The following is a 19,929-nucleotide window of genomic DNA, read 5'->3' as shown; positions in this document are numbered from 1 at the left end:
AAAATGTGTCACAGTGGTATAAATGTAAAATGTGAGGTGTGTTAGAGAGAAAAAGGGTAACCAATGGGGTTTTATGCTAGACTTCAGTAATACAATTGAGGTTTGGGGGTAATAGGAGAGTGTGGAGGAAGGGATTAAAAAGGAGAGAGAGAGAGAGAGCTTCAGGAGACAGAGAGCAGGCAGGCTGCAGGTTTAAACAGGAGAGAGAGAGCAGGCAGGCTGCAGCTTTAAACAGCAGAGAGCAGAGGGAGATTTAAACTTCAGGAGACAGAGGGCAGGCAGGCTGCAGGTTTAAACAGCAGAGAGACTGAGGGGTATGGGGTGACTGGAGAGCTCGGTGGGGGCAGCAGGAAGACAGACTTAACCACAACTATACAGAACACAGCAAAATCTTATCTATGACCTAACTTAACCAAGACTACACAAATTAGCAAGTAACAGAACACAATGCAACAATTTCTTAAACCTAACTTACAGAACACAATACAAACAATTCTCTAAACCTAACTTAACCACAGCTATGCTGGGTGCTGGTTAAGTCTGGGTGCTGGGGAAAGAGAGAGAGCAGCTAAGATAATAAAATAAAAGTATAGAGAATTTCACAGAATTTCACAGAGGGATTCTTACCAGCCCCAAAGGAAGCAGCAGAGGTAAAAGCAGCAAAATCATCAGAAGGCTGGGTACAGTCTCAATAATCAGGAGATCTCTCAGGCAGCAATTCGTTCTTCGTGGGGGGGGGGTTCAAAAAACTGGGGTACGCTCAAAAATAAAACGAGAGCGGAGAAAGGACCCCCCAGAACCCCTGGCTGATCAGACCAGGCAGCAATGCAGGAACCTTTCTGATCTTAGTTTTAAAAATGTCTGTTTTTAAAGGCAAACTCAGGCAGTTTCCCACCAGTACTTTTGATAGGCTCCCTCTGTCACAGGGAAAGAGAGGGGGCAGGGGGAAACTGTAGGTGAGCACAGAGACATGTCTGGGCAGAGTCCTGTGCAGTAGGTGACTCAAAAGCACATGAGGCCTATGACTCATGCCCAAGATCTTAAAAACACAATAGGTCTTGCAGCTCTGGACATTGCCTACCCTACACCGAGCCCAGGTTTAACAAGGTGATAACAGGACTAACCCTTTGAACAGGGCAGTGGTCCCACTTAGCACAAGTGGCCATCCCTTTGAGAAGGGCAATGGCTCTTGGTAAACAACTTTAAGGGGCCCTCCCTTTGAGAAGGGCAGTGGCCCTGCTAAACAACTTAACAGCCAGGGAGGGGAGGCCACAGGAGAACAAAAACAAAATGGAGTATGGGGACAGCTGTAAGAGACAAAATGGAATAGGGGGATAGCTGTAACAGACAGCATGGAGTCTGCACATCACTGGAATGCTGTGCTGAGAGTCTGTCAAATTAATCTTGATTATTCTTTGCTAAATTTCCTCAGAGTTGTTTTATTATATAATAGATCTTTGCAATATTTAGTATCTAGCTGTTAGCACCTATTTTGATTACTAGATTTCCCCAGAGATGGTAGAGAAAAATGCTGATCTCAATAACCAACTTTTACTACTGATTTGAATATTTATATTTATGTTTAAAAATTTGTCTTTAATTGTATTTTTCAAGTTTCAGATAGGGTTCTGCAAAAGCCACTAAAATGGGATTAATATTTTGGTTCAATAACTGTTGCTGAATGTGAATAAATGTGATGTCTGATCTAAACTTTTGATTTATTGATTGATTTGATTTACTAGAGACTTGTGTTGAACTGAAAGGATAAGTAATCACTCCAGTCTGTTTTTATGTCTAGTTCTATGACCCATGTTATGCAGGAAGCCAGACTAGATAATCATAATGATCCTCCTAACCTTAAAAATATTTGTAGCCATAATATAAAGATTTGATTTATTGAAGCTTATTTGATTTGTTTAAGAAGCAACTGTATACAATCCAGTACAGGGAAATGAAACACAAGGCTAGATTTTGCCACTCTTACTCCTGTTGAGTACTACTTTCCTCCATGAGTAGCTTCATTGACTGCAGTAGCTCTACTCAGAGTAAGGTACTGTTCAATATGATAATATTCCCTGTTTCAGGAACTGTGTTAGAAAATGACTGGTATCTAATCATATAGGGTCAGACTGTAATCTGTTTTTCAGAAACGGAATGGTGGATGGAAGGACCACACGAAACTTCCTCTACCCTTGCATGGCCCTTACAAGGGCAGATCACAACAATAGTCCCTGTGAACAGGGGCTACTTTGTCCTTGCTTCCTCCAGGGAGCAAGTTGCCAGAAATGGGAGAGGTGCCTTAGAAGAAACAATAACTCCTGGAGTTGCTTGGTGTACACAGGGCTTCCATCCATAAGGACTGAACAATTCTGCACTAGGTGCAAAGGTCCCAGCCAATGGGCACTGCTGGCTGAAAGATTCCAGTCTCTGGTCCATGCATCACATGGAATACATAAAGAATCGCGTGAAGAAGAATCAGAATTTAGTTAACAATGATATTAATAATGCAATAATCCAGAAAATAATCCAGTTGATTCTTCCATATTTCTGCTGGCTTTTGCAGTGCTATTATAATTATTTATTGCTTATGTTGTGCCAACATTATAAAAAGCACTTAAGAAACTTGTTAAACAAATTCCTTTCTGATGAAAAAGTAGTAAAACTCATTACAACTAAATTTGATATATTACTAAATGCACACGGATACAGGTAATTTAAGAAGTTACCATTTTTGCACAGTCAATGTTTGAGTTAGAAACAAATTTTAAAATGGAGGCTTTGCCACCCAAAAGTAAGGGACGAAAAAATGGATGGACTTTGAAAATACTTCAGAAGATAATGATACCATCCTATCAAAATCGCTTAATTTTAACAAGACCCTAACTAGCCCTTGGGAGGAACAAAAGGAAAATAATTTAAATTTTAAAATGGTGTGGATGGAGTCCTGCAGATATCAGCAAAGTAGATGTTTCTAGAGGTTTTTTTAATTTTGCAAAATACATGAACAATTAAATTTTGGGGCTGTTTGGAATATCGAGAGCAATTATCTCATCTCCTGGCAAAGATTATATGCGACCACAGCTACCTACTGGTATATAATTGATTACCTCTTAATGCTTTCTAATAATAATAATACCTAGCTTTTATATAGCACTTTTCATCAGTAAATCTCAAAGCACTTTACAGAGGATAGTGTCATTATCTTCAGTTCAAAGATAAGGAAACTGTAGCACATAGAGGGGAAGTGACCTGCCCGTAGCCACACAGCAAGCCAGTGCCTGAACCAATAGTGCGTAGGTCTGAGAACCAGTGTAGTGCTCTGTTCACTAGCATAGTCACTGAAGTTGCTCTTAAAACTGAATATATTATGTTGCAAGAGACGATCAATATACTGTGAGCATAGACAAGAAAAAGAAGGCCTTTTCTGAGACAACACATTCTGCACTATTACATCCAGAGTAACAGGCATGGTAATGTACATGACCGCTATTGTAGATAAGGCCAAAAGAAATCATCATGATCATTCATCTGAACTTTCTGCATAACACAAATCGTGGGATCTTACACAAACATTTCTTCAAGTACATATCTACTGTTCAAGCTGTAGAATCCCTTTTACAAAGACTTCTAATGTGGCTTTAAAGACTTCAAATGATGGAGAATCTACCATATCCTTAAGAAGATTGTTCCAATGGTTAATTATCCTCACTGTTAAATATTTTACTTTATTTCTCATTGCAATTTGTCTACTTTAGCTTCCAACCATTGGAATGGAAGATGAAAGGAGGTTTCATAACAGACCAGCCTTTATATGGTCAAGTGTCTTAATAAAGATGAATAATTCTCAACAAAATTACCGTTGATAATAGCTACAAAATTCCAGAATGACTATAGATCCTTCGCTGTGGTCAGTAATGGTTAGGTGATTCAGATTTTAGTTTTGGCTAAGTTAATGCTTACAATATTCCCAGAGACAATGTGCCACATGTATTTTATGGATACTTGGCAGAACTGGAACCTTTCCAGGGAAAAGGCCTGAAAAGGAGTGAATTGAAGAGCTTTATGAACTGTTTTTTGTATATCATACCTATTACTCTCGGCTGTGAAATCTGCAGCCTGAGTTGTATTGTTCTCCAAGTCTGTCAGGATTATCCTACTCTGAGTGGCAGATCACTGAAGCCTGTTTAAGTTTGGAATTTAAAAGCTATATTTATGGTGCAAAACCCTGTATTTGCATACACGAATCAGGTAATTGAGCATGTTCATACTTATTAGAAGCAGGTGTTTGTAGCCATATAGACACAAATTTTCAGGCATGGCTACAGCATATGTGCAAGGCTGTACTTTTATCTATAAGAGGACAGAGGATTCCATGACAATCTAGTGGAAAAGGAAGAAAAGTAGTCAAAGATCTACAGGCTGTGCATAGAAATTCATAGCTTGGAGCTCACTGATAATTTTTTAATCTCTGGTTTTTGGGGGAATATTTTTGTGAAGAGGAGTAACAAAAAGATACTACTCTTTCTGGTATAACTTTAGGACTTGCATTAACTCTCCCCCTTGCCACTGCTCAATTTAAACCATGCATGATCATTTACATCAGGGATCAGCAACCTTTGGCACGTGGCCCATCACAGAAATCCGTTGGAGGGCCAGGATGGTTTGTTTACCTGCAGTGTCTGCAGGTTCAGCCGATCACAACTCCCACTGGCTACAGTTTGCTGTTCCAGGCCAATTGGCCCGTGGTCCTCGGCCCGTGTCGCTTCTCACAGTCCCCATTAGCCTGGAACGGTGAACCCCAGCCAGTGGGAGCTGCGATCAGCTGAACCTGCGGACGCCGCAGGCAAACAAACTGTCCTGGCCCATCAACAGATATCCCTGATGGGCTGTGTGCCAAAGGTTGCCAATCCCTAATTTACATATTCATTTTTAATTGAATCTACCAGTTTCAGACTCTCCATTTTTGGTTCCCCAAATTTCTTTGGAAACTGATTTTCCTAACCACCCAACTGAGTTAGGAGCCTAAATCACATTTTCAAAAGTCACTGGGGCTTGCCTGCACACAGAAGTCACACTCATTTAACTTAAATCAGTTTAACTGAACTACTTAAAGATAGTGTGACATTCATTTATGGGATCTCTTATACAAGTTTAAAACTGGTTATAGTAGTTGAACTTATGCCCTCAGGTTTAAGCCAACATAAAAGAGTGTGTGTGGATATAGATCACACCCCAAGCACACAGGAGCACAATTGAGTGGATCTTGATTAGTGAAAATGGTCATAACTCCATTGAAGTCAGTTCTATCTACAGGAGCTGAGTATTTACAAGAACTGAACTTAGGCTTCTAAATCCCTTTTTAACATGGGTCTTAGGTTCCTAAATTGCTTTGGCACATTAGATATTTTTACTCAGTGTCATTGATCTTTTTACAGGCATAGTATCATAAATAAGTTCCAGTACATGCAATACTGACATTATTTGACAAAAGTCAAAGAAACTCCCAATCCCTTTGAATTTCTAATGATTAGAGTCAGTACCTATGATCTGATGCAGAATAATACCTAGGCAAAGCCTGCCCTCATTTTCTAGTTAACAGCTACATTAATAGGACATTCCTATTACAAGGAGGGATATGATGGGAGTGGATTTGTTTAGAATGAATAGTCTATGCTAACAATCCATCTTAAAATTATGAGATGGCAAAAGCCATATTACTGCTCACTTGCATTAGAATGTAACAAACAACTTGTTGCTGACCTGAAGATGGTATGTCTTATTTGAGAACCTATTTAAATTCTAAATATAATAGAGTTTATTGATTTCATAATTACAGCCGACAGTTGAAAAAAATCAGTTGACAGAACTGCAAATGTTTGCTTCTTCATACTGAGCTCAAGGTCTTACTAGTCACCATTATATATTATAAAGCCATTCTTCATTCTCATCTCTACAGTATTTCTGTACCTACAACCTTCATATTATGTTTTCTGCAGATGTAGAGGACCAAAGATAAAAGCGGAGCCATTGTAAGCAGTTTACTGCTGCTATATAGTGTGGCTGATATGGTCTATCTTAAAGAAAACATATTTTACCTAGACCCTTTAGACCTTGAATGGTTTTTTAGGACTAACAAGTACATTCTATCTCTTTCAAAAATCCCTCCACATTCATGTCTGGAAAAACACTTATCTTTATTTTTATTTATTTATTTATTTTTAACACAAAATAATTTAAGCACCTAAACGTCCATTCATATTAAGGGACATCTGTTAGAAGGCACATATATTTTAATCGCACAACAGAAGAAATGTTACAATGTTCAGTAGGAATTCTTAACATTTCCTTTTGTTACTCAAAAGTTATTAAGAAAGGAAAATAAAATTCTTTATTTCCTTCCCTGAGCGTACTCTGTTGCACATGAGGTCAGACTCATTAGATGGATTTATGACACTATCTATTTACACAAGATGTGTGTTTTCCATATTTAATGGCCACTATAGTTGACATTTTATTCCTGACTTCAGTACATAAGTGAATACGCAATTTGTATTAGAAAATAAATATTTGAACAAAAGCTGTGCAAACTTGGAAATATCCAAGTTCAGAGAGAGGTCAGATTTTCATCAGAAAGTGAATCTCTCCGCATCTAATTTGTGCTCATATTCAGACTAAATGAAATCTGCATTTTATTAAGACTTTTGAATCAAATTGGTGCAAAAAGATTTATTTTACTTTTATAAATATTATCTTTTCCCATTTCATTCAATGTTATCTAATATCTGCTAATCAATCTGTCCAATTGCTATAGCCTGATTTCTTTGCCATCTATTACAAACCCAAACATAACTACCTGAATTAGTCATATCTAGACAATTCACTACAGTAGAATTGGACTGAGTTTTGAAAGCTCTCAGAAGCAAGCATTTGCAAGTTAGTTGCCAAGTATATTGTAAGGTCAGCTTTGATGGACTGGTGATTAACTGTCTTTGCTATGACCTTTTAAGTCAGGTACACCATTTGGGAATGAAAATGAGGCATCTTCAACCATTCAAGTTTTTAAATCAGATTCATTTTATATTTTACAGCAAAAAATGAAGTGTTGCCACAGGCTATACCATTGAAAGGATCTTCTGATGCGTTTGGGTTTTTTTGCTTTTGTTTTAAATTTTTTTACAGTAAACAGAATGCAAGAGGACACATCTTCAAGTATGACCTCATGTAAGACATATTATATATAGGACTAGAAGAGACCCTGAAAGGTCATTGAGTTCAGCCCCTGCCTTTGGTAGCAGAACCAAGTACTGATTTTGCCCCAGAACCCCAAGTGACCCCCTCAAGGATTGAACTTACAACCCTGGGTTTAGTAGGCCAATGCTCAAACCACTGAGCTATCCCTCCCTCCTCAGTGATTTAACTTTTGAATTGTTTTCCTTGGGTGGGTTTAATTTTGAATATTTTCCAAATGTTGTTAATCAAAAGCTGGGTGAAAACTCTATAATTTAATTCAGATACTATAATAGGGTGTCCAGATAGCAAGTGTGAAAAATCAGAATGGGGGTGGGGTGTAATATGTGCCCATATAAAAAAAAAGCCCCAAATATTGAGACTGTCCCCATAAAATCAAGACATCTGGTCACCCTATACTACAATGAGGAGTGAGGCATGAATATTTAGAGAGATGAAATAATTAATAATATGTTTCAGCCATAAATATACAGTGCACTTTGTAAACCATATATAGATGTTGTGCTTATAGTCAACATAGCCTTCCAGGGAAATCACCCAATATAGAGTTCATTTGGAAGGCTTTTTGCTAAAATTCTCCCTTACCTAGTTGGAGGGAATGATTTCATCGATTTTTATAGTGAAGAAAGGAAGCTGACTTTTTAATGGCAATTTTAACTTGGGTCCAAACTAAGGTCCTGATCCTACAATTGGATCCACACAGGTTGACTCCTACATTATGCACATTTAGTGCCTTTCCTGTAGCAGCTGTTAGAGCTAGGATAGTGAACTAGTTGGACAACTAGTCTACTATCTTATGATAGTATCAGAGGGGTAGCCGTGTTAGTCTGCATCTGTAAAAGCAGCAAAGAGTCCTGTGGCACTTTATAGACTAACAGATGTATTGGACCATGAGCTTTCATGGGTGAATACCTGCATCCGATGAAGTGGGTATTCATCCACGAAAGCTCATGCTCCAATACATCTGTTAGTCTATAAGATGCCACAGGACTTTTTGCTGTATCTTATGATAGTAATTCCCGCATGAGAGTATTTTCCATTCTTTTTAGTCTTCTAGGCTGAGCAAATATTTGCCACACTATAGGGAACTTTGTGTGGGGAAAAAAATGGAGCATGTAACAAGACTCCTAAGTCCTACAGTAATACTAACACATAATTAAAATAATTATTATAATAAATAATTACCTGCTGTCAAGTCTGAAAAATTTCATTTTCAGAAGTCATCAGAGTCTTCTCAAACATCTTAGAAACAAAGGAAATGTATAAGTATTAAATATCGAAACATGCAACACATGTTAGGTTAATCCGGCTGTAATAGGCAGAGTTTTTTGACAGCCTTGTGAATTAATTTGTTTTACACTATTCTTGTTACTTTGCAATTTCTATGGGTATGAAAATGGTGTATGTCATTTTCTTTCTTTATCAGAAGAAAGGATATACTGAGTGGTGTTTTCTGCCATTATAATACTACTTTATAGTTATATAGCTCCTTTCAATCGTAATTACTATACTAAAACTCAGAATCATGCTGTTATTAGACTCTCCACTTTACTAACTGTCCCCGTCACCCCAGAAGACAGTCAATAAAACATCTGAGGTAGATAAAGCTTTATGTAAAAGTGTGATTGTTTTTCCTTTGTCATCACAGATTTCACATTATGTTGGAGAGTCCTGAAAATATAATGTATGTAAAAATTCAACACATTTAGAAATTCAATATAACAATTACTTAATAAGTAAAACTAGCAGATGAAGAACTCTGGGTCAGCTGGCTGTACTGTTCAGAGCTATGAGATTATGTCTTTTCATAAAAGAAAGAACTGATTCATTCTTTAGTTCAACTATCTGTAACTCAACTGACAATAAACTTTCACACCCAAATAATCAACCAGGCAAGAACAAACAAAATTAAACAATCCAATAGAATTCAAAGCTTTAAATTCCCCGTCACCATCTTAATAACTGAAATGAAATCATAAAAGGAAGCGAAAGTGTGAAATAATCCTTTATATGGGCAGGAAAATAACAGTTCTCCTGTTACCCAAGAAACCTGAAAAATATTCAATATCAGACCCAAATATAGTCTTTACAAATGAGAATCAAGATAAAGTGCTGCTTGGGAGACATTTAAAAAATTCAGAAAACTCCTAAACTATAACATCACAGTTGATACAATATGCCTACATGAAAGATAATTTGCAACTGATTATTGGACAACATTTTAAACATAGTTCCTGCCAAAATTGTTCGTGTACAGGAATATGGGCCAACAACAAGATTTGATCTAGGATCTTCCTTATTATAGTACAGGACCTAACTCAAAGCTGAGTGGAAAACTCTCCCAGTGACTTCAAAGGATAGTGGCTCAGAACCTAGGGGCATTCGCTCAGAGCAATAGAAGGTAGCTATTCTTTTTGGAGCAGCCACAGAGTATGACTTATAACACAATGAAGAATGGGTTATATATGCATCTACTGTACACGCAAATTCCACATACAGATGTGAGGATGGACATTTGTGCACATATCAGCTAATTATATGCATGTAAAGTGAGTCTTTTGCATACGAAATTAGTCAGTTTGTATGGACTTCTGTTTAAATGTGAATGTGAGTTGAGCTCAGCCAATGGATAAATGACTTTAAAAACAAACAAACAAACAAAAAACTGAGGAGTGTCTACTAATTTTAGGTTCTCACATTTGCATATCACCTTTCAAAAGGCAATATACTCTACTTTTTGTTGTTTGAGCTGAACAATTCACCAAAAACTAGTTTTTTGATGGTCTGAATGTTGTTTTCTGGAGAGGTCACTTAAAAGACTGTATTTCAGTTGTGGGTTAAGAAAATAAGCATACATATGTATTTCTACTCCAACAATAAGGTTGAAATGTCAGGTAACTGAAGGCTCTCATCTAACAGAAAAAGACATAAAAAGTCAGCAAAGTTCAAAATGAAAATAAGTTGCAAAATGTTAACAGTTAGGTTAATTAACAATTGGAACAGATTACAAATGGTAGATTCACCGTCACATGGTGTCTTTGAATCACGATTAAATCTCTTTCTAAAAGACAATACACTCTAGTTCCATCAGACGGTTATAAGGCCAAGCACAGGAATCAATGGCAGAAATTATATACCCCACGTTATGCTGGCCTTTACATCTAATAGACTACCAAACTGACAGCGATTTTGGTAAGCCAAGGGCCCTCATTGGCCAAAGCCTAGGCATCAGCTGAGAACTAACAAACTCCCAACCCCTTTGAATTTTAGTTGAAAGCCAGGCAATTCACTTGTATATTAGTATAGATCAAAATGATTGTTAAATGTATAAGAATGTATTTGGTGTTTAAACTTCATGAAAACTAATGGGATGGTGCATGTATCGTTTTCACGTTTCTCTAGTCTGTTATAATGTACTAGCAAACATCTTTATTGTATGTATCCCTATAACTAATGAGAAATAAGCCTTATGTAATGAAAATGAAAATCTTTAACAGGCAAGTGCTAATTGTTGCTCATTTCAAAACAAGTGGTCATTGTGTGCGATGATCGGAGATCAAAGACACCATTTGTGCTCCTCTCTCTGAATCAGCAAAGAAAGAGCCCATATGGGTAGTGAACCTGTCAACTTGTTTCTTTGCAGGAAGAAGTAATACACATGTACACAGAGGAAAAATCTTCATCTCTGGACTGTTTGGATTCTAACGGGACAGGATAACTGAATAAGACTGAGATTCCCAGAGCTATTCTGGGTAGCCCTATGAGACTTCTGGAAAACAGTCAGATTACTACATCTCTGCTACCATTTGGAATTACAGACTGTGATTCACCTAAATACATATATTTTACCTTCTTTAACCTCTCAATAACTCTCATTCTTTTTTTGTAGCTAATTAACCTAGTATGCTTAATATGGAATTGGCTGCCACTGTTGTCTTTGGTGTGAGATCTAGAATGCAAATTGACTTGGGTGAGTGACTGGTATCTTGGAACTGGGTGTAGCCCAGAATATTTTGTGATTTTTGGTGTAAATGGCCATTATCACATAATCCAGCTCTCCTGGGTGGCAAGATAGGTGGAAGTGTTTAATGGGACTGTCTGTGTCTCCATTATAACAGTACTACAGTACTTTAGGAATTAACATTTGGTACTGGGTTGGTAAAATCTAATTATAGAACATATCACCAGGTTGGGGTGTCTGCCCTGTTTTTGACAGTTTGCCATGAGGTAGGCACTCATGGTCATGAGCAACTCTAGACAGCACGACCCTGACTGTCAGCCATTTTTCACCCTAGTTTGCACACCATAATTTTTGCTAATGATTTGTATGAATAAAAATAAAACCAATTTTTGTCACACATTTTCACCTTTCCTTGTACAGAAAAAAGTGGAGTACAAAAGAGAAACCCTTTGGTTCATGAGTTCTTAGACTATAGGATGCCATATTTGATTTAGGATTATTTTAAAAGGTTTCTAGAGAGGTTCTCTGCAATACATGTTTGCTTGGGATCAGTTCTCCACTGTTTCTATTGCCACAATGACAGAAAAGGAGGTTTGGAGATGGTGGTCTTGCCAGTGAGTACGGTAGAAAAATTCTCCTCACTTCCACTGGTTTTACACAAGTGTAATTCCACTGACTTTATCACTATTATTTCTAATATACACAGGTGTAAATGTGAGGACAATTAGGCCAAAAGAGTCCAGTAGTGGCTTGCATATTGAGCTAAAAGTATAAGCCAAATCCTGGCCTCACTGAAGTCAATGGGAGTGTTCACAGTGACTACAGTAGGACTAAGATTTGGTCCTATAATTCTAAAAAATGATTAAACTTGCAAAAGATAGGAAATCCTTAGGTAAGCTTTCTGTTTAATACCATCCAAAAATTCAGAGACAGATCCTCAACTGGTGTATACTGGGGGTAGAGCCTCAGTTTGTTTCCCAGTGGCTTTAATGAAGATCTGACCATCTGAGGAGCTCCACATGTGGTTGTGGTTATTGATACAGTAGTACAGACATATACATAATTCCTACATCTCTGCAATAAGCAGCCAAACTAGGGAGTTCATATTACATCAGTACTTAGACAGTCCTTGATCCATGGATCATTGGCATGACAAAGCATAATAACTCTTTTGTTGTTAAGGCCTGTGCCAATCCAATACATACAATTAAGGATACATCATTTGTGAATTATTGCTGCATTAGACTGTGATGGCATCTTTGGAACTCTGATGCTCTATATGTGAGTGGTAATATGCATGTTTTAAGAACAACAGTAGAGAGTCTGGAAATTGCTGTAAAATCTATATCTATATATTTATAAATAAATAGATAAAGATATAGATAGTTATCTATATAACTGAATATACAGTAGCTGCTTTTGAATCTGTTTCTACAATTATAAAATAAATAACCAGAATTTCTAGCTCACTATTTGGTCTACAAATGTTTAATATATAAGATCAACAATTTTTCAGTACTGCAGTTTGAATGCACAAAGGATCCATGCTTCTGTCCTATAACCTAACAGCCAAACTCTTTTAAACAGTTTTGATAAACTTAAAAATATATATTATACATTTGGGGGTTTGAGCATGTGTATGCTCTTTTTTTCACCTCAAGCACAATTCATGGTTGCGTTATAAATTCAAAAAACTGGTTACAGTGAAAATGCAGAGACACTTTTTTACAGACACTGGCGGACACTACTATAATACATACAAATGGACACAAATCAAACATCAAGAATTATAACATTCAAAACGCAGTCAGAGAACACTTCAATCTTCCTGGACACTCAATAACAGACTTAAAAGTGGCAATTCTTCAACAAACAAATTTCTAAAACAGACTAACGAGAAACTGCAGAACTGGAATTAATTTGCAAACTGGAAACCATCAAATTAGGCCTGAATAAAGACTGAGAGTGGATGGGTCACTACAGAAACTAATTTCCCCATACTAATTTCCTCTTACTGTTACTCACACCTTCTTGTCAACTGTTTGAAATGGGCCACCCTGATTACATTGCCCTCATTACAGCTACAAAAGTGATTTTTCCTCCCTTGGTATTCTACTGTTCAGAATAGCCCACTTCCACTTTAATTTAATTGTCTTGTTAGCACTGACCCCCGCACCACCACTTGGTAAGGAAACTCCCATCTTTTCATGTACTGCGTATATATACATATCTACTATGTTTTCCAGTCCATGCATCTGATGAAGTAGGTTTTAGCCCATGAAAGCTATGTCCAAATAAATTTGTTAGTCTTTAAGGTGCTACAAGTACTCCTCATTGTATTTACTATAATGCTGTTTTTCATTTACTATATTTCATGAGCTTGCCAGAGCTTGATTCTTAGTGTCACTCATTGAACTCAATACATTAGATGTAAACACATTTATAACACAATTCACAGAAGATCAGAAAGGAAAAATCTATTTCTTTACATTAGTTGTACTATTTTATAGCATAACCTTTTCAAAATGGAAGCTTTTATGTAAACTAACTGAGTACGTTACCAAAAAGGCTGTGAATTAGGAAGTGGTTTTTTTTTTTTAATTTATTCTCTTGATGTATATTTATGTGATATAATGAGCTTCTAAGGCAAATGTTGTGTAACATGAAATGATACTATCCTTTTAGAAATGTACAGTTAACAGTTGTGCTTCAAAGTCAAAAATATTATTGTCACCCTGACTTAGTGGTGCATGGGGAAAGTCAAATTTTAATTGGCTGTATTTTATGTAACTCTTCCTTCATGCCAATTCTTGGTACAGTAAGATTTATGTAAACGGGTCAATGTTGTATTGATCTTAGTCGATTTTCAGATAGATTTGATTTGGGTTGGAATTAATGGAGAGAGTCCACAAAGAGAGGAGATTGTCCGGAGAATCTGCATTACTAGTCACTGTAGGATGGCAATGAAAATAATAATAATTAGTACTTTGCCATTTTACTGTGCTTTTCATCCAATGATTTCTTAGTGTGTTACAAACAGAGCTGGCTCAAATTTTTGGCACAAAAAATTTTCCATTCTAAAAATTTAGTTTTGTCCAAACTGTTCTTTTTATGCCAGAAAGTGTCGAATTCAATTTCTTTTTTCCCTCTGATTAGAAAATTTAAATTAAAAATAATCATTTTGAATTGAAAATTTTGAAAAAAATGTGTTTTCATGTTTCATTTTGACATGAAATCGTTTGAGTTTTGAATTTTAGCCTTTTGTCTTTTTATTTTTATTGTCTTTTCATTTCATCCACCCAGCTCCCTACCTTTTCCATTGGAAAATGGAGGACAAGGGAAGAGTATACCTGAAAGCGAAGTCTCCCCTCCCCCTCCACATACACTTTTCATCTTTGTCTTATAGTTATCCAACTGGAAAACATTGTAAAACATCAAATGTGAAAAATAAGTACCTCGCCCACTTACATTTTTTTAAAAACCTTTCCTCTCACTCCCGCCTCTCAATGGAAAAAAAGAGATTGAAAGGAGGGAACTCCACAAGAAATCAATAAACCAAAATGGAAAACAAATTATTTTGTTTGTTTTTTTGTGTTACTACAAAAATTCCTGTGGGAAAATCTGAAAATTTTGACAATTTCAAAATGGAATTTTTCCTGTAGGAAAAAATTCAGATTTTGAACTAAGTTTAGTTAAAAAATAAAATTGTAAACTGAGCCTCACAATGCTCCTGTAAGACACTATTCCAGTATTTACAGATGAGCCTGTTCGGAAAAGAGAAGCTATTTGAATTGCCTAAGACCTCACATCACGCCAATTGCAGAGCTCAGAACAGGACTCTGGAATCTCGGGTGGTAATATGCAAAGCAACCTTGGGTAGAGCTGTGCAACTAATCAATTTTTTTATTTGGACACCAAACTGGAAAAAAAAATTGAGTCCTTTGACCAAACTGAACCAGAGCCTGATACTAATCTATGGCTAGACCAAAGCTGAAGTGGAAAACTACTGCCTGAGCAATTATAGTGATATTAATACTGATGCTTCAGCGGTAGTTTTTCCATATAAGGAATGGAATTGTACACGAGTGGGAACCTGGCTCTTACAAATACATGTATATACCACAATAGGTAAATGATTTTATTGTTGTGCCTACAGTTTGACAGGATAAAGTGTGTTGTGCAACTGAGATAAGTAGCTAATAGTGACATATATTTTCTCAGAGTGGTTTGTATTCATGCTAAGTTGTATAACTATGAATTGTTTCCATGTTTTCCCAGAATATTTTTATTTTATTTATTTATGCTAAGTTTTTAACCAACGAGAAATGTAAAGTGGTGTAATTTCAGTGCTAGATGCAGAAACATACATTATCTTGTTGCTGATTAATCAACATGTGCGCTGTATGAACATATGGCTAATTCAGATGTCTCTGGTGGCTTCTGGTATGCCATGTTTAAAACAAGATCAGTTGTTACCAGTTTCTTGTGTTTTAATCTGGAATAATGTATTGAAATTCTATCCATCATAAACAAATGATATGCAAACAGAGTTTTAGCTCACACTTTAGCACATATTGAGTGCTGCATTATTGTCTTCCACATTGGTCAGTAATGCATTGACCCTTCAGTACTGTGCTAAACTATCTTTGATTAATAACTGATGGATTCCGGGTTATCTAATATTTTATCAACATTTTTGGTCATTATTTTCATGAAAGAAGGTTTCATTGTGGATCAAAATCTTTCAAATTGAGGTTTTTTAATTTTTTGAAAAAAAGTTTTAATAAGACAGGAAGATTCCAAAACAAAATGTCTTTCTAAAGTGAAAAGTGTTTCATTTTAGGAGTGCCAAAACAATTTTAAAAAACCAAAACAATTGGCTGAAATTAACCCAAATTTGACAATTATTTTGGTAGACTGGAATCCGCACAAGATATTTGCACAAAAAATGTCACCCTAATCTAGTTTTACAACTGTCATTATTTTTAGTGAAAGATGTGTATCTAGATCATCTGTACTGTACTGTTCTGAAAATCTCAATCCCAACTTCTAGACCCTTACTCTTAGTATCAGACATACTTATTTTGAATCTAAAGATACTGTACATGAATACATATTTTTTCTAGCCTGCCCAACCTCATATTCATATGTATTTTATTTAAATATCTAGCTAAGAAAATAGAAATATGATTCCACAAGTGGGTGACTAACAGATGTGGGTGACTAACAGATGTCCTGGGATGTGGCAGTGTGAAACTTTCAGGTAAGCCAAAGTCTTTGGTATAATTTGGTTTCAATTATAACATAACTGCTGGGTTAAGTTTTGCTCACATTCAAAAGCCTTTCCAGTAAACCTTGACCAAATTATTACTTCAAATATCCTTGCATATTATCTACAGAAAGCCAGCTGAGACTCAAGTTTTCACTTTTCAATTCATTTAATCCCAAATCTCAAAGTGAAACTCAAATACTTTGACATTTGAAATTTTTTTAACCTATACTTAGCTTGTGTGGGGTTACTGCTAAAAAACTTGATCACTCAATTATAACAAAAAAAAGTAGTCATATCTGCCCCTCCTGCTGTTATCCAATTACATAAATCTTTATTTTGCTGACTAGCTGAGAACAAGTCATTCTTTCAAGATTAAAATGAAAAACTAAAATCCAAGAAAACTGAGTTGGTCGATAGATAATGTACTGAATGCTACTTTTAAGAATTATGAGTACTTTTAAAAGCTCATGGCAGCTTTTTAGCAGACTGATCAAATTTAATGTTTGTATTTAAATAAAAAACATTGCGAATCTACCGAATACATTTATAATGACAGAGGGCCTACAATTTTTTTTCATTGGTATTAACAATGCTCATTTACTTTAATAACAGCATAGGCCCTATGTAAATAAATTTTAGGGTGGGATTCAAATGTAGGTATTCCAAGTTTCAGTTGTCTGACCCTTACACACAGAAAAAATAAAATGAATTCTTTGCTTCTGCAGCACATACTGGCTGTTAGTTTTATTGTCTTTACGTCGGCTGCTATACTGTCCAGTAGATGCATATTCTTATTACAGTCTCATTGAAATCAGATAGTTACTTTGAGAAATAAGTTTAGCTTTCTACTAGTAATGAGATAAGCCTGAGCAGTAGCTGTGACACTCTGTACCTCAGGGAACATCCTGCACTCCCAGGTTCATCCTTATAATATGATTGTGTCATATCCAATGCAAAGTTTGTCATGCCGGATTCTTTGGAAGGCTCATGATGCACTGAACATTGCTGTTATTGTAATGTTATAGGTTGTAATTTCATGTATACAGTTATGAGAGTGAACATGTGGCCTCATGGCTTAAAACAAGCCCAGGCAAAACTCTCCAAGAGCAGAGGGGCAGTTCACACCTCATCAGGCCATATTTGGGACAAACCCAACCCAGCCTCACAGGAACAAAGGACACTGGCCTAGGCAGCAACAAAGGATCTGTTGGACTCTCCAGTGAATCCCGCCCTTCCTTTGGTCAGTTTGGGATGAGGTAATGCTCACCTGACTCTGAAGGGGGGAGGGGCAAAGCCAAGAGGGAAGAAAGGACGTGCTCTCTCTCTTCCACCTACATCTACAGACACCACCATCAAGTGACTGAAACGCTCATCAAAGAGGAGAGCTGAAAGGCAACTAGCCAACTTGTGGTGAGAAGTATGCAAGTTTGTAAGGGGACTGAAAGCATTAAGAGCAGCTTAGAAAGTGTTTTGATTTTATTTCATTTGACCAAATCTGACTTGTTGTGCTTTGACTTATAATCACAACCCCTCCCCCATCTTTGTGGTTAATACAATTGTTTGTTTATTCTACCTGAAGCAGTGCATTTGGTTTGAAGCATGTCAAAGACTTCCCTTAGGATAACAAGCCTTGTACATATCCATTTCTTTGTTAAATTGACAAAATCATATAAGCTTGCAACGTCTAGCAGGCATTACTAGAAACTGCAAGAGGGAGGTTCCTAGGGTTGTGTCTGGGACCAGAAATATTGGATAGTGTCATTCAGTTGCACAATTCAAGCAGTGGCTGGCCAAAAGTGCTCACTCACGTAGCTGGGCAGCAGCTTACATGCTAGAGGCTTTGTGTGAACAGCCCAGGAGTGGGGGTTCTCACAGCAGAGCAGGATAAGGCTGGCTCCCAGAGTTGAGGACTCTAGTGACCTATCAGATCACCACTCCAGATAACACCAGGGGAATGTCACAGTAACATAGCCCCTCCCCTAAAGTGAAACTCAAGTCTCCTCCCTGGAGTGGCTTTTCTCTCTCTCCTAGAGCAAGTTGGGTCTTGGGTTTTTTTGTAATGCCTGTGAGTGAAGGCACCAGTGACTGCTTATTTTGTCTAGGATACAAGGTGGAGAGGAGTAATTACAAATGAGTAATGCTACCACTGCTGGCAAGGAGTATAAAATCCCTACACGAGAAACAAGTACATCAACACAAACTCCAGCAAAGAAAGAAACAGCGTAGCCATAAACAATATAGAATGCGGGACTCTATTGAGAACAAGAAAATAGGTTCTGGAGAAGGAAAGGGTTAGGATTAATGAATAAGTACTAACACATCAGGAAGTCAACAAACTTCTCACCTCAACTGCGGCTGTCATTTTTGGTTGGATGTATTCCTGGAGGTTTCATCACATGACATAATCTTTAATTAAAGAATAATCTTTAATTCCTGGAGACTCTAGGACAATCCTGGAGGGTGGGCAACCCTACTCACAACTCCTCCCAACCCCAATTTCCTTCCCTGGCATCTTCCCAGGCAGATGATATGCTGGGGTATGAATCTAGAGGCAAGTGCTATAGTACTGTGAACATTGGCTGGTTTTAACAATAAGGTGTCTTCTCGTAGCATCTTTGCCCTTGGGTGGGGCAGGGTCCTCTCCTATCTCCCTTCTCTGGAGTCCTGTGGAAGTCTTGGCTAGATCTTGGACTCTTGGATTGGGTCAGATCTCCGACATTCTGGCTGCTGGTCTCTGCAGGGCTGGACCTGTCTTACCCTTGCACTAAATCTCATAGCATATTCCATTTGTGGGAAAGGCAGGGGAGTACATCAGAGACTCCCTGAGCTGTTCAGTTTCTCTCTGAGCTCCCAAACTCAAAGTTTGAAACTGAAACTAAAACTAGTCTTTGTCTCTGGGTCAGGCTGTCCCCTCACATGGAGGGGCAGAGAAACCCTGGCTCATCATTGGCCCAGAAAACTTCATGATCAGATTGCCCCAGGAATGTCCCTGGCATTTTCAGTCAATTCTGCCCTCCAACCCCTGCAGACATGCTGGGAAATGGTAACATATGTTTAGTCCATAGGAGAAGGACTCCCTTAGAGGTTCAGTCTAGACCAGAGTTCCAGAAGCTGGCAAACTCCAAGCAAGGTTTAGATCAGTATTCTCTGAAACAAATCATGGGTTTTTGTTATATTATGTTACCAGAAGCAGCATGGATTTTAAAGAAACTAATTGTGGCAAATTGCCGGTACTGTTCTGCTGGGTCTCGCGCTTTCTCTTCTCTGGGGTAGGTTCAGGGCGCTATTGCTTGCCTCTGAACCAGTTCTTAATCATTCCCCTAGTGTCCTTGGAGGAGGAGAGTGGAGAGGGAGGGACCTGGGCCCGCCCTCTACTCCAGGTCCCAACCCAGGGGCCCTGGGGTTGTGGTGAACCACTTGACTAGCGGTTTCTTCCCCTGGGTTACTT

The sequence above is a fragment of the Chelonoidis abingdonii genome, chromosome 6, assembly GCF_003597395.2.
Source record: "Chelonoidis abingdonii isolate Lonesome George chromosome 6, CheloAbing_2.0, whole genome shotgun sequence".
NCBI classification, from domain to species: domain Eukaryota; kingdom Metazoa; phylum Chordata; order Testudines; family Testudinidae; genus Chelonoidis; species Chelonoidis abingdonii.
Note: the sequence above shows the minus strand (reverse complement) of the source record.